Source organism: Triturus cristatus, chromosome 8, assembly GCF_964204655.1.
Source record: "Triturus cristatus chromosome 8, aTriCri1.1, whole genome shotgun sequence".
Lineage (NCBI taxonomy): Eukaryota > Metazoa > Chordata > Amphibia > Caudata > Salamandridae > Triturus > Triturus cristatus.
This window is the reverse complement of record NC_140591.1, coordinates 1,110,054,429-1,110,081,801: the sequence shown is the minus strand read 5'-3', so window position 1 is coordinate 1,110,081,801 and position 27,373 is coordinate 1,110,054,429.

The window sequence follows — 27,373 nt, the reverse complement described above, 5'->3', positions numbered from 1 at the left end:
GTGATTGGCTGATCGAAAACGTCCGATTTTTAGTCAGTTAGGTTTCTCATGGATTTTGCTGGTTCACTTCCGTAGATGACGTAGTCCTTATGCTACAATGTTTTAGGATAACTTGTATGATCCAATTGTTCATTTAAACAAGTTTTTAGTGACTGGAGTTTGGCAGTCCATCAAGATCCTATCCTTGACCGAGGACATTGGGTGCTCGGGTCGTTAGGAAGTTCTCGGAGCCATCCGAGTCTGCGCAGGAGGCCTCGCGCTTCACAAGACGGTGGCCACTTCTGAACTCGATTTTCGACTCCATATTAGAGTAGGCCCAAATGTCAACTTAAGCGAAACAAACACAAAAGAATAATTAATACAAAGAAATGATGATTCTAATGTTATACCCTCACTAATCCCTTTATGTATTAGTATTTTTCCTAGCATATAGCGACATTTAAAGCGATAATATTTACCTTTAGGATCCAATCAGGAATGCAAACATCACGTAAGCAACGTAAATCATGCGATATCTAACTACCACATATACTACTATTAATATGCGTACGTAGTTTAGTTATTTGAGTTATTCTGCCATGCAAATAGCAATTTCCCACATGTAATTTGTGTATGCAAAAGGTTGAATTAATATTACACACCACACCGTTAGTAAAATTATAATCAGTAAGTTATATAGTTAGTCTTTTCATGCCAAATAGAGGAGGTATACAAAATTTTGTTCTACCTGCTCCATCAATTCCCCCTTTGGTGATTTTTAACATCACCACACTACCTTCAAATGTGAAAAATTTTGTAAATAGAAATGAATTCAGTTCTCTTAATATTTTGTTAGATCACATTACTGTTTCACCTGTCTCTTCTTCTCTTGTTTTTCTATACATATTCTCTTTCCACTCTTCTAATTCTACTTCTTCAAATTCTCTTTCTTTCTTTTCTTTCTTTCCTTTTATGTTATTTCATAATTTTCTTCTTTTGATACATAGACATCCTAATCTCAGAATTAATACTAAAATAATCACACACGTTACAGGAAATAATATCTTACCAATAAAGGTACTACCTAGTTTTAGTAAGAAGTTCTTAATAGTAGAAAACGGTTTCCCAATCTTTTCCCAGATACCTTCAGCCTCCAGTGGAACAATTTCCTCACACAAATCAGTTATATTCTTAATGTACGTCTTCAAATCTTGACTTTCATCAGGAATGTAAGTACAACAATGTTGAACTTTCAGTATTCAACAGACTTCACCCTCTTTTGCCAAAATTATATCAAGGGCAAGTCGATTTTGCATTACCATGGCTCACATGGCAACCGTTTCAGTATTTACCAATAAAAATCCTCCAGTGGTGCTTGTTGACAAGCGATCCACTACTGTTGATAATTTTCTAATTTTGTGTGCATTCAGAGATATTCCAACTGCTGGTATCAGTGCTCCAAAAATGTCTCCTACAATTTCTGACCAAGATTCTCTTCTTCTACGTGTTAGTTGTCTACCTATCTCATGTGCACCATCTTTTCCTCTTCCCACATGAAAGATCTTTTGGAAAACCAGGCCTAGATAACATGTGCCATACCAGTGATCTGGTAATCGATAATAAACTTTGTTTCCGCAGCTAAAATATAATCCAGGGAAAACCGGATCATTTCCTCCTTTAAATCCCCATCCACCCATGATTCTAAAAGTATCATGGCAATCACTTGTGCCTACAAAGTAATTATCATATGCAGTTTGATTCCTTCTAATCCTTCTAATACACAACTTCCCTTTCTGAGGCCAATCTAGAGCCATTGTTGGACTAGCTTCTCCTTTCAAATGTTTTTCTCTTTCAACATCCCAGACTGTCTTTTCTTTTTTTCCCTCAGGTACCTTCTTTTGCATTTTTAATCTCCTTTCTTCTACCATATCTAAGAAAGTCTTCTCTTCTCTTTTCAGACTACAAGTTAAATTATTTCTAAAAATTGACTCTAATGTTAATTCTTTAGTTTCTAAGAAGAATTCACCTAATACTTTAGCAGGTTTTACTTTCTTCAGTTTATTAACTACAGGTACTTGTGAAAATATGTTATCTATATCTGAAAAATAATATTCTAATTTCCCTATTTTGTAAAACAAATTTGCTAATACACTACATGTTATTCCATATGTTACTGGAAGGCGATGGTATGTCACTCCCTCAGATACAGACGCAGGCAACTGCATGCAGACGTAGCAATCCCTCACGTCCATCATCTTCACATATTCATATAGTAATTTTGAAAAAACATTGTTAGAAAAATCAGTTATGGACCTATCTTTGTGTAAATAATTTTTATCTATTTTAGTCGGATAAATCTTTTGAATCTTTTCTATATTAGTCTTATTTTCACTATGTCCTTCTATTGTTTGTAATGTAACCTTAAATGAAACCATTAAAGCCAACGCACTCCACAGAAGCATTACTAATCCTGTACAACAACAACACATTTTGCACCATCTTCTAAGGAACACACATTTAGATTTTCTACTTTCTGTGTTTGCCATTTCGAAAAATGATCAGTGTCTTATGACTTAGCCTCTTCCACTTCACAACTAGTTTTGTCTAACCCAAGGCTAAGCACCTACTTGGTTCTTTCAGTTTTATGTCTTTTCCAGTAAATTTTTGTTTTGTCCCTTTAGAGCTCTTTTGTCTCTTCAGTTTGGCATTTGATCATCTTTCACTTTTCTTTCACAATCTTGATTCAAAGTTTCCTGAACATCCGTCTCTTCCCCGATGTCAGACAAGATAACTCTCAGGATTTCTGATTCTTCGTCTTCCTCAACCACTTCTGGTATAGTCACCTCTAGATCTCCTTGGCTGTCTACCTCTTCTCGTACTTTAGGAAGTGCCACATACGACCATTCCGGTGACTTATACTTCTGGTTAGGTTTTTTTGTTCTCTTACTTTCTTCTGATGGTGTTTGTTCAACGTCTTTTGTTTTCTCTTGGCTAGTCACTTCATTCACCTGTTCAGCTCTAGATGAATTTACTCGTGTCAATCTGTATCTCAATCTCTTTATCTTGTTTGGCCAAATTTCATCCTTTGCTGGCCTTCTTAACTTACTTCCTTTTTCATTTCTTTCAGTTCTCCATGCTCTTTTCCTCAGAATTCGACCTTCTGGTATTTCTTCGTCACTGTCCTCTGATTCAGTTCCAACTTGACTTTTACTTTCAGTAGTCTTTCTTTCCACCACTTCCTTTTTCTTACCTACTTCTGTCCCTCCTTGTGGTTCTTCCACACAATCTTCCTGCTGACTAGCTGTCCCTTCTTCTACCTGGATGTATGGTTTCCCTACAACTCCTCAGGCGTCTTCCGTAAAAACCTTTCCCTCACTCTCTGTATCTATCATCTATTCCTGTTATTTCAGGTGGAATTTCTCTCGAATTGTCATTCGGGACTTCTTTATCAAGAATTTCTTTGACAGTCTCTTTACTGTTTTTATTTTCACTCTTATGTGCTTGTACTTGTTCAGTTTCTGATTTTGAGCTGGTGTCAGAAATCTGCAATTTTCTTCTTAAAGGAAGATTCTCTGGTACAATAACTGGACTTGGTTCTGATTCCCCCCTTTCAGGAGTTTGTCTTGTTCTTATTTCTTCAGCATCTGATTCAGAACTTGTATCTGATTCTTCAAAGTATTCTCCTTCCTTGTTATCCACTGGATTTGGAATTCGCAAGGTGTGACTAGCATGAATCCAGTTCTTTACTCCTGCATATTTTACAGCTGTCGTCATGGTCAGAATCACCTGACGTGGTTTTCCCCAACGTGGGACCAAACAATTTCTTCTTCTGTGCACTTTTATTCTCACCCAGTCACCTCGGCTCAGATCATGAGCTGCCTTCTTTTCAAGAGTGGTGGCATTCGATCCAACCTGATGGAACACAGAATGAACGGAATCAGCCAACCCCTTGCAATAATCCAACATCAAGTCAACAGATATAGGCAATAGCTTGTTGACTGATGTGAAAACATGTCGCATTGCTCTTCCCATGACGATTTCATGGGGACTCAAGCCTGTATTCCTATCTGGAATACATCTAATGGTCATGAGTACTAGAAGCAAGACATCAGGCCATTTCAAACCTGTGGCTAAACACATTTTTCCCAGTCTGTTTTTAATGGTGCCATTTACTTGTTCCACCACACCAGAAGCCTCTGGGCGATAGGCACAATGTAGTTTCTGTTGTACATTCAAAGCTTCACAAATTAATTTCATGATTTCATTATGGAAATGTTTTCCTCTATCTGACTCAATTGTAACTGGAAAACCAAACCTATGAATGAACTCTCTCAATAATAGCTTGGCTACTGTAATTCCATCACTTCTTCTTGTTGGGTAGGCTTCCACCCATCGAGAGAACAGACAAACCATCACTAGAACATACCTCAACCTGTTGCAGGGGGGCATTTCAATTAAGTCAATTTGCATTCTGGTGAAAGGCCACCCTTCTCGACCTATCGTTCCCAGACTTACCACTGTTTTTCTTCCAGGATTGAATTGCTGACATATAAGGCATCTTTGACAAAGACTTTCAGCTACAAGTCTAAATTTTGCATTATACCATGTCTGTTTGAAAAGTCTGATCATAGCATCTCTTCTACATGTGCCTGTCCATGATACATCCGTGCCATGGTAGAAACCATGCTATCAGGCATGACTGGTCTTCCATCCTGATAAACCCACACATGATCTGTTTCCCGTGGTGCACATCCTGCTTTTACCCGCTGTCTCATTTCCTCATCTCCTGCTTCTTCCTGCAACTGCCTCACGTCTTCCCATGTATTCACAGTGTTAGTAAACAACAAAGGACATGAATTCATTTCTCTTTCTCTTCCCCGATTCACAGAGTTCTGATTACGTGCGCAATATTGAGCCATATCATTGGCAAATTGATTGCCAGCTGATATAGTCATTTGACTTAGAATGGGCCGCACATTTAACCACAGCTAACTGCTTAGGTAGCTGTATTGCCTCAAGCAATTTTCCAACCACTTCAGCATTCCTTATAGGGGTTCCACTCGATGTCAAAAACCCTCTTTGGGACCAAATTTGCCCAAAGTCATGCACTACACCGAAGCCGTATTGACTATCGGTTATCACAGTCACTCTCACATTCTTTCCCAACTTGCATGCTCTTGTTAATGTAAAAAGTTCAGCAACCTGGGCTGATTGTACTCCTTTCAGGCAAGATGCTTCCAATACAGCTGCTACCGTACCTACTGCATACGCTGCACTCAGAATTCTCTCATCCGTTCTTAAGCATGATCCATCCACGAGCATCACATAGTCACTTTCTGTCAAAGGTACATCTTTTATATCTGGGCGTGGTTTGGTACAGAATTCAAGTACTTCCAAACAGTCATGATCCACATCATCTCTGACTTCCACATTCTCAGCATCAGGCAGTAACGTTGAAGGGTTCACATTCAGACACCTCACAAGGCTCACATTCGTTGCACCTAGGATGACTTTCTCATATTTAGTCAGACGGCTATGCGTCATGAACTGAGTGCGGCTTCTTGTTAAAAGGCTTGCCACATCATGAGGTACAAACACTCTCACTGGATATCCCATCACAATTCCTTCACTCTGTTGCAGACTCTTACAAGTGGCTGCTACAGCTTTCAAACAACCAGGCAATACTACAGCTACAGGGTCTAATATAGCTGAAAAATATGCATTTGATCTCCTCAGTTTTCCATGTTTTTGTATTAACACAGAAAGTGCAAATCCATTTCTTTCGCTGCAATAGCGCTCAAATTCTTTCTCATAGTCAGGCATGCCAAGTGCTGGTGCTTCACACAAACTATCTCTCAATTGTTTAAAAGCCGTCAACTCTTCTTTATTTAATTCAATGGGATCTTTTACATCACTCCTTGTCAAACGTACCAAAGGTTTTGCAATCAGGGAAAAGTTACTTATCCACTGACGACAATATCCAACCATTCCAAGAAACATTCTCACTTCTCTTTGCGTCATTAGGGCTCTCATTCCTTTTATTATCTTGATCCTGTCTGCAGTTACTGTTCTCAGTCCTATTTCAATTTTGTGGCCTACATATTGTACTTCTTTCTGACAGAATTGTAATTTTGATGGGGATACTTTAAGTCCTCCAGCTGCCAAATGATTCAACAATGCAATGGTATCCACTACACAAGCGTCTCGAGTTCTCGATGCCACAAGCAGATCGTCTATATATTGGACCAGAACCAAACTTTCGGGCATTTTTAAATCTTCTAGGGACTTTTTCAATATCTGATTGAATATTGAGGGACTCTCTGTATACCCCTGTGGGATTCGGCACCATGCCAAAATACGTTCGCCAAACCGGAACGCAACAAAAATTTGTTGGCTGTCAGGGTGCAATGGAATGGAAAAGAAAGCATGACACAAATCAATCACCATATACCATTCTGCATCATGAGGAATCTGATACAAAATCACTGATGGATTCGGTACAATGGGACAACAAGATACAACGATTTTCTTTAATTTTCTCAGATCTTGTACTATTCTAAAAGTTCCGTTAGGCTTTTTCAGACCCATAATTGGTGAATTACATGGACTGCTCATTATTTCCTTCAAAATACCTTGTTCAATCATTCTGTCTATTATAGGAGTGACTCCTGCAATTATCTCGGGTGTCAATTTGTACTGTGGAATATTTGGGTAACTTACTCCTTCCTTTACAGCAACCTTTATGGGATCTACGTTTTTCATCAATCCCACATCTTCTCCTGTGAAATCCCATACCTCTGTCTTTACTGTTTTTTTCAATTCTTGAGGCAACTCCTCGGGGTCAAATACAGCAAATGCCTCGGTAATTTCAGGTTCCATATTAGCCATAGTCATTTTATACAGTACATCCTCATCAGGAGTCTCAAATGCTATACCATCTGGAGTACAAAATATTGCGCAATTCATTTTGCACAGCAAATCTCTCCCTAACAAATTTACAGGGCTTGAATCGCACACCACAAAACGGTGCATTTCAGAAAATTGCCCTATGTTAACTTTAACTGGTTCAGTGAGATACGTTTTTATCTGTCTGTTGGATACTCCAACGACTTGGATTGTTTCATCCGAAAGAGGAAGATTTTTAACATCAGCTGACCTAACAGTTGAACGAGTAGCACCAGTATCTACTAGGAAAGTAATGTTTTCGTCATTTACCTTTCCATCCACAAATGGGCCTGTCTGGTCTACTTCTAGAGTTGCACCAAGTACGCACTCCTCTTCCTCCCATCGGCATCGTCAATAACTTTCTTCTGACTCACTCTCATCGCGTTGTAGCCAATACTGCGAGACAGCACTAGCGCGCGACAGTTTAGTTACCTGTTCTTCGTTGTAGAATCCTGTCTCATTACTGTATTTCTGAGGATTTACGCTCTGTGGAAAAGGCGGTTTTGGCGCCTGATTCTGTTGGGCAACAACCTGCTGCTGTTGCTGTGGTTGACAACTCACCTCATTCTGCACCTGTGAATTCAATGATGCATTATCACCATTAGCACTTGGGGAAAATTACACTCGGTTTTCCAATGCCCTATTCTTCCGCAATTATTCTGCCGCAGCTAAATTGGTACTTGAGAGGCGACGCTGTGCCTCGTCCACCAGAGCACTAAAGGATCTACACTGGCTTCCTGTAAGAGAAAGGGTCCTTTTTAAGTCCATGTGCATCTCCTTTCGAGCAGTGCATGGACTGGGCCCAGCCCCCCTACAGGATAAGTTTGCCCACTACCTACCAAGTAGGCAATTGCGCTCCTCTACTGCTGGCCTATTGGTGGTTCCAAGGTATAAGCGTGTTAGGGTGGGTGGAAGAGCCTTCAGCACAGTAGCCTCCGGTACGTGGAACAAACTTCCGGTGAACTTGCGGCAGTGCAATTCCCTTCTTGAATTCCGTAAGGGACTCAAGACCTGGTTATATCCCAAAGCGTAAACCAGGCTAGCGGTCATGACTCCTTTCTGTTATCTCTGTTGCCGTTCCTCAGTCTAAGCGCCAGGATGCCCGTAGGGCGATAGCTGCGCTATATAAGTTCCCCATCAATCAATCAATCAATTATGACATGGCCATTTCTTTTTGGCTTCATCTAGACCAACTTGTCCTTTCCCTTTTCCAAAACTAGGTTTTTGTCTCATGCCCGTACCATTTGCCTGTTCAATCAATTGAGCTTCCTGTCTCTCTGCCACTTTTACCTGAGCCCAAATGGCCTTTTCCTTTAATTTACGCTGTTTCGCTTCAATTTCATCACTAAAATATTTTGCATGTCTCAGTACTTCATCTATCTTTTTATTTTGCCAATCTACTGTATGTTGTTTAACCATTTCACTTACTTCAGGTCGCAACCCATACACAAATCGATATACAAAATGACTCAAATCCTTCTCACTCAAATTTTCATCACCACTATACTGTTTAAAGGCAAGAATCAACCTTTCGTAATATGCGTGTACAGATTCCTTCGCTTCTGGATGAGTTCTATCAATATTCACCCAATAGTTTCTTTAGGAGGTACTTTATTTTTCAGAAAGGTAATTACTTGTTCATATTTTCTCATTACTTCTGGATCAGGGGCACCTGTTTTTGGGTCTCTAGGGTATTCTCGGGTAGGCCAACTTATTGTAATTTTACATTCTGTCCATAGATCTGCTGGTACAATTATGTCAAATAAACTATTCAAATCAATCCATGGTACTTTTGATAATTTTACGAACCTGTCTACCTGCCTATACGACTCCACTGGCTTCTCGCGCAATCGTGGAAAATCATTGGTAAATGACAAAATATCTTGTCTGGTCCAGGGGACATGTACATAGCCTCTGCCTGGAATCTCTCTCATGGGACATTCAGTTACTACCTTTCCTTTTTCTCTTACTGGGTAAGCTGCAAACGTTTTATATGTTGTATCATCTCGTTTTCGAAACCATCTACTTTTCCATTTGTCTATATCGCCCCATTTTCTCAGTAAAATAATTAAGTCTTTAATCTGAGTTGTTCGTCCTGTAGTATTCAAATTTTCAATGTCTTTTTCAGAAAAATCTACTCTGTATGGTTTTTGTAATGACTTTACCTTTTCGAAGTCAATACCCATTTCTCTTGCTACTTCTTCTAATCTTTCATGCAAATTTCTCGCTCTCCACGTTATACTTTTGCATAGAAACATTAATTCCTCATCCTGATAGGTTTTTAATTTTTCCGTAGGAATAGTCCCTACTATTAATTCTTCCAACACTATTTTCAATTTGGATACATCTAGAGGTCTAGGCTCAGCATCTTTTTGCTGTAAACTCCTTAGCCATTCACTTAATTCATCAGAAGTAGGACCTACCGGAGTCTGTTCTAAACTTTTTGGTGATCCTGGTACTGATTCTGTCATCATTATTACTCTATTTGCTAGACTCTGATTTACTGTCAAATTCTTAGGAGTACTTTGTTCAGAAATTCCTACCGCTTGTCCCCATGAATTTTCTCTTGTATCTCTATTTTGTCATTCATTTTCTCTGTTACTGTTATAAGGAATCGTCAAACAATGCTCACCATCCTTTTGTTTATCAAATATTGGCATTACAGGTCCTATTGTTACAGGAACAGTTACAGCTTCCATATTTTTAGTTAATTCCCTAATCTTTTCAGTTAACTCTAAAGTAGTTCTGGCTAGTTCAGCTGAATTTTCATTTGCCATTTTACTAGGTTGAGTATTTTCTGTTTCTCTGAAGGGATTATTTCTTCCTACCTCGTGTGGTACTGATTCAATCTTTATATTTATTTTGTGGTAATTCTTTTACTGGGGCACTTGGTGTCAATAATGTGGAATTTGGTTGATACGGGGGTGGATTTTTATAAAACATGTCCTCAAGAACATCATCCTCCGACTCATGCACACCATACTTATAGCCTTCTGATCCTGTATTATTTCTCTTTTCAGTAAATTTAGTAGTCTCTTCAACGTTTCTCATAGGGAACAACCCATCAGTTCTATTTGCACTTTGCCATCTCCTCATTCTATCATCATGATTCTCTTGTCCACACGGTCTACCAAACGTATATCTGTACCTTCCGCCACTCAGTTGCCTTTCTCTGTCATACATCTCATCTTTCCATTCTGTTAATGTTTCAAACTGAGTAGGTCTAGGTCTTGGTTCTAGTTTCATCATTCTTTCTCTCAAACTTCTTAAAACCGCTAAATTAAATGAACCATGTTCCGGGAAATGCTAAAACGCCATCATCTTTTGTATACTTTGCCCAATTGCCTAACCAAATACATGTATGATAACCATATTTCGCAACCATAAAGGATGCAGGTGATTTCGCTGGAGGAAGCAACTGTCCCTCTCTAGTCACAATCGGTTTGTCCTTTTTAAATAAGTTCTTCAGTATCGCTAGATTTCTCCTACGACTACTCTGTTGTTCTATCCAATCGTAGCGCGATTTACACTAACGCACCAATCCGGAGCGTCTATGTCACTTTTGCAATTCTCCAATCCCAGCGCGACTCTCACCAACGCACCAATCCAGAGCGTCTACGTCCCCTGTAATTCTCCACTCCTAGCGTGGCGCACACTAACGCACCAATCAGGAATGTCCACGTTTCTTACTGACTGGCCAATCTCAGTGCGGTCTTTCTTGACGTCAGCTTTTCTCGCTACTCCTGCTTCTGTTGACCCCTCCTTTACAAAATGTATCTGCAAATTTTTTACATTCACTTTTTAACTAAAATTATGTTAGTAACGACATAAAAACGCCACCATTATCTGTTTCGCTAACAAAAGGATAGTCTTGACCTTTTTCACAAGAATTCCGTCTTTCCCGAGAGCAGCACAACAATCTGCCCTACTACGGAATCATTACATCCGTTGATAAAGTAGCACTTCCCTCTACCCTACCCTTCTAGCAAGCATTAGCTAACCGTTTCTCTAGAAATAAAACACCTGCTGGAGACTCAATGCTCCTGAGAATTAAAAGCAGAGTTTCACAATTAACCTGAATGCTATTTCATTTACACACATTCACACGGAAAATGTAGTTCATTCACATAGAATTCTATCTTTCCCGAGAGCAGCGCAACAATCTGCCCTACTACAGAATTATTACACTCGTTAATAAAGTAGCACTTCCCTCTACTTTATCCTTCTAGCAAGCTTAGGGAACACCTATTACCTTTCCAGTGATGAGCGTCATCAGAGTTCCTTTTGGACTCCTGGTACATAAGATCAAAATTTTCACAGGTGACCTTCGCTACCCATACACCTCTTTCATACAGAAAATGTCCCTAATGGCAACACACGACGATGTTACCAAATCGAACCCACACAATGCGTCGTGCAACTCCAATCGTCACACATTTTCCCTGTGTACCTACAGGGCACAATAATTCCGTCTTTCCCGAGAGCAGCGAACAGTCTGCCCAACTACGGAATCATTACAAACTTCCGACTTCCTACATCCCAGAAGTCATCAAACAACATAGAACGCAACGTGACTCAACATAGAGTGTTAATACATGAACCAATTCTTATCCGAACATCCACAATCAATAATCAATTTCCTAAAATAGGTAAATCAATAAGCAATAATCAAATCTATAAGCAATAATCACCAAACCAATGCAATAAAACCATAATTCTGCTACCAGAAAAACTGATCCAGCGGAAAAGGGGGCAAATTCTCAGATCCTCCCTGCGTCACAGATCCTTTACCACACTTATTCATTCACACATGCATTCATTGGTGGGGCCCATAACACCAACATTCACACTGACGCACTCGTATCTGCACACAGGAGGATGATGAATCCGCTGGACATGTGGGGGGGTACCTTGTGGTAAATAATTTAATTACCGGGACTTAATTTGATACAGAACATAATAAAAATAGCTCAATAAAATAAGAGGCAGAATCCGTGGTATTAGAGGTTCTGAATGGGCTTTATTCCAATGAACGATTCGAATCGTGGCCTCCAAGTTCCATCACCACGAAGGTTCAGGAAGTGAAGTACATACATTATTGATAATTAATCACTTTTATACAATAGGCATTACAGTGAAGCAAATGCAAGAGGCGTAACAATTGATAGCAAAGATAACATTTCACATGCGTAGCTGAAGGAGGCGTAATTGGGAGTAACAAGGAAACGTCATTGGTTGTGATGTCACATATGGGTGGACCTATGAAATAATTTCGCAATGTCAGCAGAAATATTTGGCAGAGATGCGCGCGCAGCAGCATGACGTATGATTGACGTGCGACTAGGGGGTGAAGGGGACTTGACATTTAGCTCTACATGTGGCGACAGATGTCTGGAGGGTCAAGTCAACCTAATCCCAAATCATATCTAACATCCTATGTTTAAAGAACTATGTTATCCAAAAGAGAGGCCTTCTTGGAGTAGAATCTTATTCTATACTGACTATACTGACTGTTAGTGCGTGTACAAGCGTCTAAGTGTCTACACTAGATGCGAGGGCAGAAGTCTTCCATGGTAATAGGGCTACGAATTACTTGCACAAAGACAGAGAAACCGGGCCTTTGCTCGGTAGCTGGAAGAATGTTTACTTAAACTACTAGACAGGAATGCATTGGGCAGGGAGCGGAGCAGATAATTTCGAAGGTGAAATACAGTTCTTGGCAAGCAGCAAGCTGATGTCAGGCACCGTGAGCCGCGCAGAGAAATGAGACAAAGTTCATGGTCACAGATGCAGGCTCAGACTGGAGCTTCAGAGACAGAAAGCAGAAAAAGGCTTGATGGCAGAATCAGGGCCTACTCGCCTGAACTGTAAAATGGCATAAGTGAACCATATAAAGGCGGTGGCCTTTCGTACTTAGGAATGGAATATCCGACCCATTCATGGCGGATCTGAAAGAGGACATGTTAACGGTGGACGCACATGTATTTGCGTCTTCATAACTGGAACTGGAGGGAACATACATGTACTTGTAACATGCACATAGAACCGTTGGGGTCCAAGATAGGGGACATAACTGACCAGAAAAATCCATATTTCCACAACCTTATAACCTATAGGGAAGAAAAAGTCGATTTACAGAATATACATTAACATTCGCCACCTATAGATTCCTAATACCAAACATCAAGGCACTCCACCCACTTGGTCGATGGACCAATTAGTTGGATTGCTTGATGGTGATTTAGAACCAGCTAGAAAACATTTTAAGACTCAGAATCCTTTATTCTCTTCATCGATAAACCACAAACTCGTAATTTCTGTTAATCAAATATTTGTTTATCCAAATTTTGTTTGCAATTAATATTAGCATTTGTTTTATCATAAGTTTTAGAATTTCTAGATCAATTAATTCAAATCACAGGTCATAATATTTACCTATTCTTGCTATCTGGATTTTCTCTAATTCATTTGGCTCGAATTAGCCGTTAAATTGTCCAAATAAAGCAGGCCAAAGCTTAAAGTCCGAAAGTTCTTTGCTCAGCACGTTACAGTCCCAAAAATCTCCAAAGGACCAGAAATCGTGCAAGCATCTGTCATCGCCAGCATAGATGTCAGGAAATTGGAACAAGCCGGAACAAGCCAGACCCCTCCCTATTTTACTACTCTTTTTATAATAAATTTCGGTATAACATGAAACATTTTTAGGCGGAGAAAGTCTGTGATTGGCTGATCGAAAACGCCCGATTTTTAGTCAGTTAGGTTTCTCATGGACTTTGCTGGTTCACTTCCGTAGATGACGTAGTCCTTATGCTACAATGTTTTGGGATAACTTGTATGATCCAATTGTTCATTTAAAAAAGTTTTTAGTGACTGGAGTTTGGCAGTCCACCAAGATCCTATCTTTGACCGAGGACATTGGGTGCTCGGGTCGTTAGGAAGTTCACAGAGCCATCCGAGTCTGCGCAGTAGGCCTCACGCTTCACAAGACGGTGGCCACTTCTGAACACGATTTTCGACTCCATATTAGAGTAGGCCCAAATGTCAACTTAAGCGAAACAAACACAAAAGAATAATTAATACAAAGAAATGATGATTCTAATGTTATACCCTCACTAATCCCTATATGTATTAGTATTTTTCCTAGCATATAGCGACATTTAAAGCGATAATATTTACCTTTAGGATCCAATCAGGAATGTAAACATCATGTAAGCAACATAAATCAGGCGATATCTAATTACCACATATACTACTATTAATATGCGTACGTATTTTAGTTATTTGAGTTATTATGCCATGCAATTTCCCACGTGTAATTTGTGTATGCAAAAGGTTCAATTAATATCACACAGCACACCGTTAGTAAAATTATATTCAGTAAGTTATATAGTTAGTCTTTTCATGCAAAATAGAGGAGGTATACAAAATTTGGTTCTACCTGATCCATCAAGGTCATCAGCGAATTTAGGGACACATGTCACGCGCGAGCTTCCCAGGCCAAGAAAGGTAACCCGGAAGGAGGTAAGACTGGAAGAATTGATGACTGACAGGAGTAAACGCACATTTGCAATTAAGATAGTACACAGTAAATACCTTTAGAAAGAGGCAATTCAATAGTGACTGCTCAGAAAAAAAACCAATGTTTAAAGGAGAAGTCCACGGAGAGTGGCCAGGTCTCCTCTGTCTTACTGATGGCTGGTGGTAGCACAGGCGTTAGAAAACTTGGCATATACAACCAGGGAGTAGTAGGTTATAATAGGTTAGAATTGAGGTGGGGGCTGCGCCCCTCAGCTCTAATTAAGGAACCGCCCTTGGGTCACGAGAAGGCAGCTGGAGCGCTTGTTTACCTTCTTCGTTCTCTTGTCTTTAAGGGGCCATGGGTTTACACATGGCCCCATAAAGATAAGAAAGTGCTTTGCGACAGACGCAAAGCAGGCCACGAGTCCCGCTCGGAGGCCAAAGTGAGGAAATATGAATTTTTATGGTCAATATGCTACAAGTACATGTATGTTCCCTCCACTTCAAGCTATGAAGACGCAAACACAATTGTGTCCAACGTTAATATGTACTCTTTCAGATCTGCCATGAATGGACCAGATATTCCGTTCCTAAGTATGCCTTGCCACCGTCTTCATATGGTATACTTTTCACGTTTTCCAGCTCTGGCAAGGTAGGCCCTGAATCCTGCCATCGAGCTTTTCCTTGCTTCTGCCTCTGAAATGCTCCAGCCTGGACCTGCATCTGTATCCATGAACTTTGTCTTACTTCCTGCGCGGCTAACGGTGCCTGACGCGGCCTGTTGCCTGCCAAAAAGTGTATTCAGCCTTCAAGTTATCTGCTCCGCTCCTCATCCAATGCATTCCTGTCTAGTAGTTTAGGTAAACATCCTTCCAGCTACCGAGCAAAGGTCCCGGCCTCGCTGTCTTTATACAAGTAATTCATAGCCCCTGTTACCATGGAAGATTCCTGCCCCCTCGCATCTCATGTAGACACTTAGACGCTTGTACATGCACTAACAGTCAGTATAGAATAGATTCCGTCCGAGAGACCTTTCCTTTTGGATAAAACAGTTCCTTAAACAAAGATATTAGATACGATTTGGGATTAGGTTGACCTGACCCCCCAGACTTCTGTCTCCACATGTAGAGCTAAATGTCAATCCCCCTTCACCCTCTAGTTGCACGTCAATCACACGTCATGCGGCTGCGCGCGCATCTCTGCCAAATATTTCTGCTGACACTGCAGGATTCTCTTATGGATCCACCCACTTGTGACATCATTTTAAATGACGTTTCTAGTATACGCCTATTATAACGCCTATTTCATTACGTATGTGTATTCTTATCTGTATTATCAGCTGTTACGCCTCCTGCATCTGTCTTAATGTAATGCATTTCATATATATATCATTACTTGTCAATAATGTATTGCCTATCCCTTCCTGAACCTTCGTGGTGATGGAATACGATTGCCTGGTTCGAACCATAATTCCTTTGTAAGGAATAAAGTCCTTTTCAGAACCTCTAATACCACGGATTCTGCCTCTTATTTTTACTGAGTTATTCTTACTAGACTTTATCGCATAAAAAATAGTACAGGTAATTTAAATATTTACCACATAAATTGGCGCCCGAATAGGGACACTTTCCCATCTCACGCGCCGGAGGTGCGTTGCAGGCCCGGTCTCCTGCCACAGCTGGACGGACAACTACGCGTACCCGCAGGATTTCCTGTATCTCCCTCCGGCCAAGCGGGGGTGACTGAGGCTGCGATCAACACCCAGACGAGGCGGTGAGAAGTGCGAAGTATCCCGACCAGAGCCTAGCTGAGAGAGCAAGATCCGAGGTATACAGAGGCCCACCAGGTTCCGAAGTTCCGAGTCGAGTCGAGTCCAGTCCGGTCCAGTCCAGTTCAGTTCCGAGGCCTTCCGTTCCGTGCTACCCGGTGAGTACCGTTGCTGGGGAGGCATTTAGACGTGCACATTAGTTTGTGCCGGTCAAGACGGGTTTGGGTACACAGATCCGGTCTGCACTGTTTCAGCAGTGTATCTGTACTGTTTAGCAGTATATCTAGTATGTCTTGTATATAATCCAGTATTATCTAGTATTAGTATTATGTCAGTAACTAGTTTTCTTCTAATTATCATTGTTCGTTAAATGTTAAATGTTAAATGTTTTAATATGTTTAAAAATTGTGGTATGAATGAGTGTTCATTATTGTGTTTATTGTATTAATTGTGTTCAAGTCCAGATTGAGTAAGAATCAAGTAGCAAGATTTAAAGATGCATTTCTTTTCAAAATTAAGACAGATCAAAACTAGAAAAGGAGTACTCGAAGAAGCTGTTCCCATTCCACCTAGGGACACTCCAGGGTACTTTATGTACCATAAACATGGCCTAGATGCCGTATTATATCTTGATTTATGGGTGGACTACACCAAGGATCTAGCAGAAAGTCAGAGGTGGCCCGCTGCTGGGACATGGGATGCAGATTGCATCATGAGAGTAGAAGAAGAATTATGGAAAAAGAAAGCCAGACAGTCACAGAAAGACGCCATTGAGTTATGGCGTAAAGAATCGCATAGACGCACGGAGAAAGAGCTCAGAAAAGAAGAGAAAAGTAGGGAGAACTCAAATAAAGCCCGAGAGAATATATTAATTGAGGAAGGTATCCGAGTAAAAACAGAACAAGTAGACAGACAACGAAACACTCTTATGAATGGTATGTATCCTCTTCTGGCCGAGGGTTTACCTAAGGCCACCCCGGAAATACCGAAAGATCTGCCACCCCCATTACTCCCGATTAAAGCAAATCCCAAGACCGCAAAAGATATTTTCCTTTCTTCCTATTTAGACGATGTAGCTCCCGAATATGTTAATGTTCCACCACACGCACCGCCTGTCGATGGTGCTCAACGCCGAGATCATCCGCCCCCACCTCCGCAACAACAAACTCCTCCGCACATTCCAATAGGTCCATCTGTTTCTACCGCTTTTCCTGCATCTACAGTTTCTACCTTACATCCAACAAATCCTTTCATGCCTAGCACCTCAGAAGGTGCGACAGGAGGTGCGACAGCAATTTTTTCCACGCCACCGCAAGGAAATAAATTGTCCTTCAGAGATTTAGCATATCAACATACACCTCAAACAGCAAGATCCGATAGGTTTAAGGAACATCTTGCGGATTGTAGATATGATCCAGTGCCCGGTAAAAATGACAGAATGCTGCTGTCATCACTACGTATACGACGAGCGTCCACATATTTAATGACACTACCAGGAATGGTTGCTCATCTGGACGATATATATCACTTTGTCCAATCAGGACAAGGCCCTGAAAGTATTGACAAGGCCATGGAATACCAGAAAGTAGATATACAGAAACTACTGTTAAGCTTCCTCATAAACTGCTTGATCAGAAGCAGAGATAGGCCTGAGGTAGATCAGGATGAAATGCAAGTGCTTACCAGATGGGGTCAGAATATATCAGAAGGGAAACATGATAAACAGAAGTGTATAGTAGCTATGTGCCGAAAGATCAGAAAAGAAATAGAACGAATACATGAAAACAGAGTAGAAGCAGATAAAACTGAATCAGAGGGAGAGGAGGAGGACGAATCAGAAATGCCCACGGGACAATTAGAAACGATAGCTTATGTAGGTAGGGGAAGACCTTGTAACAATACCAGATACTTTAATGATCCAATACGTCCGATACGTCCAGAATGCAACAGACATTTTCAAGCCCCTATGTTAAATGCAAGGTCACCTGAACACCTATTCCAGGCTGCTGATAAATTACTCCGATACCGAAGGGGGTATCATATGCTCGATTCCATGGATGAACAAGAATTAGCCAGGTCAGCAGTACAATGGGCTGACAGTCCTGGAAAATACAGTGATGATGCGCTAGCACACACGTTCTTGAATCTTACCCCAGACGAACAGCGTTTAGCTGGTATATACATGATTCAACACCTCCTTATATTATATAGAAGCCAACATTCCGATCCTGGTCCCCTACCTGATATACTGATAGAATTACTCACGAATAAATGGAGAGGTTCAGGTACTGATTTAATTAAAGAAATTCTAGAATATCGGCACCAGTACATTGTCTTCGTATGCCCAGAACATGTTTCAGTTCCCATCAAGGAAAGAAAAACGTATCACATAGACAGACAGAATCCCTTACGCGAAGTGCACCCAATCAAAGGTGATGACAATATTTTTAAACGCGTGTTTGTGTACACGCCCATAACTAAAATTGAATTATTGGAAATGAAAAAAGTAGTACCTAGCCATGACAAAGATCCAGCAGGTTTCCACCGTGAGATAAAAGACATGTTACTCATGGGAGAGTATACTTACCCTGACATTATGAAAATATTAAAAGTCTTATTGCCTGCCGGTATTTACGAGAAACTCAAAGAAAAGGAATGGGAGGTGGGAGACCAAAAGATAGATTGGACAGCATTAGAAAACGAAGAAAAGGCCCGAGCTGCAGGTTCAGGGCTTGGGGAAAAGACTACAGCATTACCAGGATTATTAGTGCAGGTACTACCACGTTTATTAACTACGAAAAAGGAAGACTGGGGTGCAATTTCAGCCTGTAAACAAAAACAAGATGAAGACACTAGTGATTTCTATTCCCGATTTGAAAAATGTTTTGGTATTAATAGTGGCATAAAAGCAAATAGTGAGTCGTATCCACATCTGTTTGTGACAAAATTAGTTGAAAATTCCCTGCCCCAAGTTAAGAATAGAGTATTGAAATTCGAGAGTACTTGGCAAGGTAACACACCGTCACAGATGTTACAAATGTTACAATATCATCACAATAGAATTAGAGAAGAACAAGAACATGAACAAAGACGTATGAAAGACACGAAAATGAAAATGCTTGTTGCTCAGTCAGTTCCAGCTGACGGTCATAAAAAGGGTACGACGCAGTCCAGTGATTCAGCGGGTCCTGTTAAAGGGACATGCAACTATTGTAAACAGCCAGGTCATTATATACACGATTGCGCAGTTCTGAAACATAATATCTCTACGGGTATAACGAAGGAGAGACCACGTCCACCTAGACAGGATCAGATCCAACAACAAGTACCTCAGCATGTGCAACCTATGCCAGTTCCACAACAGACCGTACCACAACCACAACAACAGCCACAGCCTATTGCTGCAACACAAAATACGACACAACAGATGTACCAGTATGCACAAAATGACTATCCAGAGTATCAGCGCTACACATGAAATAGCCTAGAGAGGGAAATTGGCTTACCCCTTATTGAGGTTCCTGTAGACCAAGAGGGACCTTATGTACAGAGTCAAGTATTAGGGAAAGACAGAAAGTTTCTACTCGATACAGGGGCAAGCAGAACAACTATAAGTCACAGCGAAGTCCCAGGGCCACCCCTCTCAGGCTCACAAAATATTTCCCTTGGTTTTTCAGGAAAGCCTACTATTAACGAAGTATCGCAACCACTTGCATTTACAGTCGGTCCATTAACACGGACTACAGATCTATTGCTTACGAAATCATGCCCAGAAAACTTGTTAGGTATAAAAACATTGAAAGCTCTAGGAGCTATAATATGTTGTTCTCCGGAAGGAGTACGATTACTTTTGCGTGACTTTAAAGGTCACTACGTGTCCAGAGACATGGATCACCGGTTACAGAATTTACCTACACATTTATGGGCACAAGGCCCCACTGATGTTGGTTGCATGCACATTACACCATATCGAGTCACACTCAAAACAGGAGTGGTACTACCACGAATGCGACAATACAAGTTACCCCCAGATGCTGTTGTGGCTTTGCTGCAAATCATTGACGAGCTCATTGCACAAGGAGTGGTCGTGGAAACCGACTCCAATATATGTAATTCCCCGATAATTCCGATTCTTAAACGAACCGATCCAAAAGCACCGCCAGTATATCGATTAGTTATTGATCTGCGCGAATTAAATAAATGCATTGTACCACAATACCCCGTGGTCCCAGATATCTCTTCATTACTAACAGCCATTGATTCAGAAGCAACGTTCTTTACTGTAATTGACCTCAAGAACGCCTTCTTTAGCGTCCCAATCGATCCGGAAAGCCAATATTTGTTCGGATTCAGTTTAAATGGACGAAGTTTTAAATTCACACGCGCACCTCAAGGATTCACAGAAAGCCCCAGCATCTATAGCCAAGCACTGAAAAGAGAACTTGACAGTATCCACATGCCAGCTAACACTGCCCTGCTTCAATATGTCGATGATCTGCTGATCACCGCCCGAAGCGAACCTGAATGTGAAAAAGCCTCACTGACGGTTTTACAATTCCTAGCCGACAAGGGGCACAAAGTGTCCCCTTCAAAGCTGCAATTCTGTGTCCAGCAAGTTGTGTACCTTGGGCACTTGCTGTCCAAGGGGGGAAGACAGCTTACACCCGACCGCATCCAGTTAATTATTAACATGCCGCCACCCAAGACACAAAAGGAGGTGCAGGCATTCATAGGCCTCACTTCGTACTGTAGGCAGTGGATCCCTCAATATGCATTTCTAGCAAAACCACTCATTCAGTTGACAACACAGGAGGCAGCGACATCGACTGTCCTCCCTTGGACTCAGGAACATACACAAGCTTTTGAAAGCTTAAAGAAAGCTTTATGTCAAGCACCTGTTTTAGCAACACCATGTTACAGCAAACGTTTTACACTTTTTGTTACAGAACGCGAAGGTACTGCTTTGTCAGTACTCACTCAGGAACAGGCAGGATCACACAAACCATGTGCTTATTTTTCTAGTACATTAGATCCCGTAGCTCAGGCTCTTCCTGATTGCCTGAAAGCAGTCGCAGCAACAGCTTTAGCAATCAGACAAAGCGATGCCATAGTGTTAGGACATCAATTGACAGTACAAGTACCACACGCAGTAGAGGTTCTCTTGAACCGGACCCAAACACAACACTTGACTATAGCAAGACTGACGGGTTATGAATTGACATTGTTCCAGCCACACATAGAAATCAGACGTTGTAGTACATTAAATCCTGCCACACTTTTGCCATTAAATGGAACAGACCCATTGGCACATGATTGTATTGAAGTCATTACTATTACGACGAAACCCAGACAGGACTTGACAGATATTCCATTATCAGATCCAGACCTGACATTGTATGTAGATGGTTCATGCATGAGAACAAGTACAGGAGAGTTAGTGGCCGCTTATGCAGTCACAACAGACACTGAAGTTATTGAAACGAATTGTATCGATACCTTGTCAGCTCAAGCAGCAGAGCTCATCGCTCTGACACAAGCCTGTATTCAAGCCAAAAATAAGAAAGTCAACATATACACAGATTCACGTTATGCATTCGGAGTCGTCCATGACTTCGGCGTGCTTTGGCGAGAGAGAGGTTATTTAACTTCTCACGGTGCCCACATCCAACACGGACCCCTCATTCAAGCTTTATTAGACGCAATTCATCTACCTACTGCAATATCTATTATGAAATGCAAAGCCCATACAAAAGTTACCGATATCATTTCTCAGGGTAACGACCTAGCTGACAGAACAGCTAAACAGACTGATCAGAATCAGACTCATACAACTGACACGACAAAGACAATAGTTCCGACAGCAACACACTGCATGACAGTTAAGGATCCCGCCCTTGATGTAATTGACATACAGACACATGCTACACCAGAGGAAATAAAGAAATGGACCGAATTAGGAGGGATCCAGACAGATCAGGGATGGATGACGAAGGGAAAATCGATATGGTTTCTTCCCGACTCAATGGTTCAAGTTATCATTAACACAATACATAGTCCAGCACATCTAGGAGAAAAAGCCATGTTAGACAGTATTCAACACATTTGGTTCAACAAACACTTACGAGCTGCAGCCAAACAGAAAGTCCGAACTTGTATGATTTGTTGTCAGTTCAATCCAGGTAAAGGCGTACCTGTAGAGCAGGGTGGATTTCAACCCCCCGATCACCCTTTTGAAGTCCTCCAGATGGATTATATCCAGATGGAACGATGTCGAGGATTCAAATATGTCCTCGTAGTTGTATGCGCTCTTTCCCGGTGGACAGAGGCGTATCCCGTCTCAGATTACACTGCCCCGACTACTGCCAAACAGTTAGTTCGAGAATTCTTCCCACGGTATGGTATGCCCCGAGTCGTGTACTCAGATAATGGCCAGCCATTCTCATCCGAGCTAATGAAACACGTTTCACTTCTGTTAGGCTATCAATGGAAATTCCACTGTGTCCGACATCCCGAGGCAGCAGGTCTTGTGGAGCGGCATAATCAAACTCTGAAAATTAGACTGTCCAAAGTATGTAGAGAAAAAGGTGTCGACTGGATAGTAGCTTTACCGGTTGCGCTCTTTTACATGAGAATGGTAGCACACTCTCGAACAGGGCTATTCCCGTATGAGGTGATCTTCGGTAGACCACCAAATATGTGGGGGACGCCTATACCTCGTAAAATCACTGATGTTGATTGTAATATGCTGACAGATTACCTGGCTTCCTTGATGTCTGCACTACAATCTTGTCGTTCACAGGTAGCTGCAGCTTTTCCCGATAACACTGAGGTGAAGCCCCATGACGTGGTTCCGGGCGACCTTGTGCTTGTAAGGAACTTCGACAGGAGGAGCCCGCTGGAACCTCGTTGGCAGTCGCCCAAGCTCGTTTTACTGACCACAAGGACAGCCGTGAAGATTGAGGGACGCAAAGGGTGGTTGCACTCGAGCCATATAAAAAAATTTCATGGACTACCGTCAGACTTGAACTTTCAGCCCTGCATTCCCTCACAGACTGACTCAAAACTTCCCCTGGTTGGAAAGACTGAGAGCGAGAATTATAAACTGAAACTAAGGTCTAGCAAGTCAGACAATTTGATTGTTTAAGTCCTCTCCAAGGTGAATCGGTTGAATTTGTCTCTGACATGTATCCTCTAGACCGAAATAGAGAGAGAAATAGACAGAAACAGCTCAAGAAACATGCGTACTGTAAATCACTTCGTAGTCACTGTATAGTGACATTATTAATTATGTTTTTCCTAAGTCTTCTGATTATCGCTGCAAGTATACTATTACACATGTATTACCCTATTTCCAAGCGTGCTTACAATGTTACAGCCGAACATTCTTTTAGCGAATTACCTCCGCATGAGTTGTCCTATAGATTTGCGCTGCGCAACAACACATTCATTAGTATGTTACATCATTCCCATCAGACCAGCAATGCTACAAATTGTTGGATATGTGGCCGACTCCCTCCCTATCAGAACTACAAGGGAGTTCTGCCTCTCTTTCCGTATCCATTCACACACAATGGCTCCTGTGGAGCATGGTTTAGTTTGATTAATTCCCTAGATTCAAATTCAGTAGTTTACCAAGACAACTGGGTATGGGGAAACCTGAACCTAGTTTTACTTAAAGTCTGCTACCCTAACAAGGAGGGACTTCCCAAAAGAACAGGAACTGATCTAGAAAATGAAGTATATGGATTAGGTAACTTTACACTTAACCTCATGATTCTGAATGTTAAATCCGAAGCTGTACCAATCTTGCCCGCTCTGTCAGTATTTCCAGTTAAAGGTGAATTATGTGTAAGAAAGAATGGTTCAATACACATGGGCCATAGTAAATGTACCACTGTAATAGAATTCAGTGATCAAGGCAAGTCTACATTTAGAGCTTCTCGTCATTCCTACTTCATATGTGGCCAGACCGCATATATATGTTTACCTCTAGATTGGGATGGTACCTGTTACATTGCATTCCTTCTGCCACCTGTTTTCCTAGCCCCTCCTGATTACCATAGGAATACCCATTTAGTACACAATAGACAGCAGAGAGATCTCCCGATTGTCGACTACACTGAAACAGCATGGGAGCAATACACAGATTTCAATAAAGGTTTCTTTCCCTACATAGGTACAGTCACTAATAGTAAGCTGATACGTAGATTAACTAGAACCCTTGAAGCAGTAGTGAATGAAACTACTTCCGCCTTAGGCAACTTAACAGAGGAGCAGTCTGCGATGCGGATTGTTGTTCTTCAAAATCGTCTTGTCCTTGACGTCATCCTGGCCGATAGGGGCGGAGCTTGTAGGGTCATCGGATCAAGTTGCTGTGTTTTCATACCAGAAAACGCGCCGTCAGTATATAAAGCCATAATTCGCCTTCATAAGATTGTAAGCCAGATACACCAGAATCCAGGCACCTGGACTTGGTCCGGTTGGTTCTGGAGCGTGTTGTCAGCCTGGGGATGGAGGATCCTATCCTTCCTAGGTATTGGCCTTCTCATAGTATTCAGTTGCTGCCTATGTCTACAATGTGGACCAGCGATTTGCGGGCTGTGTGCCACATCGTGTATTCCACGTTCAAGTTTTCGTTCAAGATCCCGGAAGAAGAAAGAAGAACAAATGATGTTATATGAACAGATTGATGGATTGATGAAGATCGATATTTCATGAGGGTCCGTAGGGGACAAGGAGGGAATGAGGAAATATGAATTTTTATGGTCAATTGTGTCCCCTATCTAGACCCCAACGGCTCCATGTACATGCTACAAGTACATGTATGTTCCCTCCACTTCAAGCTATGAAGACGCAAACACAATTGTGTCCAACGTTAATATGTACTCTTTCAGATCTGCCATGAATGGACCAGATATTCCGTTCCTAAGTATGCCTTGCCACCGTCTTCATATGGTTTACTTTTCACGTTTTCCAGCTCTGGCAAGGTAGGCCCTGAATCCTGCCATCGAGCTTTTCCTTGCTTCTGCCTCTGAAATGCTCCAGCCTGGACCTGCATCTGTATCCATGAACTTTGTCTTACTTCCTGCGCGGCTAACGGTGCCTGACGCGGCCTGTTGCCTGCCAAAAAGTGTATTCAGCCTTCAAGTTATCTGCTCCGCTCCTCATCCAATGCATTCCTGTCTAGTAGTTTAGGTAAACATCCTTCCAGCTACCGAGCAAAGGGCCCGGCCTCGCTGTCTTTATACAAGTAATTCATAGCCCCTGTTACCATGGAAGATTCCTGCCCCCTCGCATCTCATGTAGACACTTAGACGCTTGTACATGCACTAACAGTCAGTATAGAATAGATTCCGTCCGAGAGACCTTTCCTTTTGGATAAAACAGTTCCTTAAACAAAGATATTAGATACGATTTGGGATTAGGTTGACCTGACCCCCCAGACTTCTGTCTCCACATGTAGAGCTAAATGTCAATCCCCCTTCACCCTCTAGTTGCACGTCAATCACACGTCATGCGGCTGCGCGCGCATCTCTGCCAAATATTTCTGCTGACACTGCAGGATTCTCTTATGGATCCACCCACTTGTGACATCATTTTAAATGACGTTTCTAGTATACGCCTATTATAACGCCTATTTCATTACGTATGTGTATTCTTATCTGTATTATCAGCTGTTACGCCTCCTGCATCTGTCTTAATGTAATGCATTTCATATATATATCATTACTTGTCAATAATGTATTGCCTATCCCTTCCTGAACCTTCGTGGTGATGGAATACGATTGCCTGGTTCGAACCATAATTCCTTTGTAAGGAATAAAGTCCTTTTCAGAACCTCTAATACCACGGATTCTGCCTCTTATTTTCACTGAGTTATTCTTACTAGACTTTATCGCATAAAAAATAGTACAGGTAATTTAAATATTTACCACAAAAGGGTGTCTACAGAAAACCCTCATTTCCAATGGCAGGCCACCGTTTAGCATAAACGGTGACGCCAGCCAATGGAAGTGAGGGGTGGGGCTTCAAGCCCTCTTCTCAAAGTCCTCTCTCACAAAATCTCTTGCGGAGGCGGAGCAGCGCTTTGCGCTGCAACGCACGCGAGACCTAAAAAACTACCACAATCCCCTCCACCTTGACCCCTAAAACCGCTCCCACTCCTAGAAACTCCTCCCAAACCCAGCCCCAGTCCTTGAAACGACCCCGACCCCCTCCCCCTAACCTAAGCCCTAAAAACCTGCCCCTTCCCAAAAGTATGCCGACCCCCCCACTCTGAGCCCTAAAAGCGACCCCCAGCCCTAAAAGCTTCTCCCCCAAACTGGCCCCCACCCAGCTGTGACCGCTGCAGGTAAGAGCGGTGGGATGGTAGGGCCGGGTGAGGGGGAGTTTCGAAAGACGACAACAAGGGTAAATTAATTATTTATTTAATTTTCCCTCGTGGTCGTTTCTCGAAATCCCCCCTCAACCGGCCCCACCTCTCTTACCTGCAGTAGCCGTGGCTGCCCCAGCCCCACTTACCTGTCTGCTTCCGGAGCTTCCTGTTCCAACGCTTCCTATTCTTTTCCCTGCCCAGCCTGAACACTAGATCGCTATCTGTCTTAACCACGCATATGAGTGGTTAAGGCAGATGCGATGTTCAGGCAAGCGTGGTTCTGGCCACGTTGTTTCGGACATTCCCCGTAATAAACATAAGTGTTTGACAGAAGCCATATTTCTCCACTTGTTGCTCCATTTTTTTTTTTTAATTCTTTTTATTGGCATTTTCAGTAACAAACTTAAAACAATGCTTCACACTGCTGCGTACATATTTCAAGCAATGACGACACGTCTCCCCACCAACAAGGCACAAAGTACGGAATGTCAAGGACATCAACTCAGTGTTACATGTCAATCTCCGCTTCACCCAACTGTCCATCTGTCACCTCCTCCCACCCGTGTCTCCCCACCCCGACAGCCGCCAACACGCCACACGGGCAGCAGCAAGTACTGACCTCTCCCTCCCGTCCTAGGGGATAACATCGAGCTACAGAGTTTGTAGCGGAGTGAGCTCCAGCCAGTGTATGAAGGGTCCCCATATATCCCTAGGCCTTGATCGCATCGGCATAAGCTCCCAGTACAGGGTCAACTGGGTCTGGCAATAGACAACGCTTTTAACCCATA